At 35.6% G+C, this 1867-nt stretch overlaps 1 pseudogene; it reads right to left on the bottom strand.

Moving 5' to 3' along the window:
- Positions 1-84: 84 nt before the first annotated feature.
- On the bottom strand, positions 85-200 carry LOC111745013 (annotated as a pseudogene).
- Between the last annotated feature and the right edge of the window lie 1667 nt (positions 201-1867).

Here is a 1867-nt window from a genome sequence, read left to right as displayed (position 1 = left end):
TTTATTGCTGGGCTCTCTACTCTGTTCCATTGGTCTGTGTGTCTGTTTTTATGCCAATACCATTTTTTAAAAATGTATTATTTATGCCTACAGCACCTGGTCTTCCTAGGTGGTCTCCCATCCAAGTACTAACCAGACCCGACCCTGTTTAGGTTCTGAGATCGGACATCGGGCTTGTTCAGGGTGACATAGCCATAGACCATAGACCCTGGCTCCACTGGGGTGTGAACCCAGGATCTTCTGTGTGTAAAGCAGAGGTGTTAACTGCTACATTATGGAACCACGTCCCTAATACCATTTTTTAAAATAGATTTTTGAAATCTGTTTTGATTTCAGGAAGTGTGATGCCTCCAGCTTTGTTGTTCTTGTTCAAGATTGCTTTGGCTGTTTGAGGTCTTTTGAGGTTCTAGATGAATTTTAGGATTTTTTTCTATTTCTGTAGAGAATGCCATTGGGTTTTTGGTAGGTATTGCATTGGCTCTGTAGATTGCTTTATGTAATATAGATGTTTTAACAGTATTAAGTTTTCCAACCCATGAGCACAGGAAGTCTTTCCATTTATTTGTATCATCTTTAATTTTCATCATCAATGTTTTATAATATTCAGTGTACAAGCCTTTCATCTAGTTGGTTAAGTTTATTCCTAAGTATTTTATTCTTTATGTTACTATTGTGAATGACATTGTTTTCTTAATTTCCTTTCAGATAGTTCATTGTTTGTGTATAGAAATATGACTGATTTTGTGTATTGATTTTGAATCCTTCAACTTTACTGAATTTACTAGTTGTAATTTTGTTTTTTTTCTCTAGAGTTTCTTATATATATTGTCATGTCATCTATGGAGATAAAATTAATTCTTCCTTTCTGATTTGGATGCCTTTTATTTATTTTTTTAATTTGTTTGTGTTTGTTTTTATTTGTCTAATTGCTCTGGATAGGACTTCCAGTACCATGTTGAAAAGACGTGGCACAAGCAGGCATTCTTGCCTTGTACTGATTCTTGGAAGAAAAGCTTTCAGTTTTTCCCCATTGATTATGATATTAGCTGTGGATTTTCTCATATGGCCTTTAGTTTTTCTTTCAGTACTTTGAATATATCATACCATTTTTCCCTGGCCTGCAAGGTTTCTGCTGAGAAATCCTCTGATAGTTTTATGGGTGTTCCTTTGTATGTGATAAGTCACTTTTCTGTTGCTGCTTTCAAAATTCTCATTTTGTCCTTGACTTTTAAAAAGGTATTATTTATTTAAATTAATTTCAAGTATACAGTACATTGGTTAGACATCTATATAGTTCATAAAACCATCTCCCCATTTGCTCCCTCCCTCCCCTGGCCCTCCACCTGGCCATCATATTCATGCTGACTGCATTCCCTCTGCCGTGCTCCCCCTCCCCGTGACCATCTATCAACTACTAATTTGTTCTCTTTAACCCTTCACCCCATTCTCCCAGCCTCCCAACTCCCCTCCTCTCCATCTATCACTAAATTGTCCACTATATTTGTGAGTCTGTTTTTGATTAGTTTGTTTTCTGTTCCTTAGATTCCGCATATAAGTGAAATTATATAGTATTTATCTTTGTCTGACTTATTTCACTCAGCATAATAACCTCTAGGTCCATCTATGTCGTTGCAAATGATAGGATTTCATTTTTTTAATGGCTGAGTAATATTCCATTGTATATATGAAACATAATTTCTTCATCCAATCATCTGTTGATGGACATTTAGGTTGCTTCCAGATCTTGGCTATTGTAAATCGTGCTGCCATGAATATTGGAGTGCATAGATCTTTGCGAATTATTGTTTTGGTTTTCTTTGAATAAATACTCAGAAGTGCAATTGCTGGGTCAAAAGATATATCCATT

The sequence above is a fragment of the Pteropus vampyrus genome, unplaced genomic scaffold (genome assembly GCF_000151845.1).
Source record: "Pteropus vampyrus isolate Shadow unplaced genomic scaffold, Pvam_2.0 Scaffold144, whole genome shotgun sequence".
NCBI lineage: Eukaryota > Metazoa > Chordata > Mammalia > Chiroptera > Pteropodidae > Pteropus > Pteropus vampyrus.
This window is presented reverse-complemented; position numbering and strand designations above follow the sequence as displayed.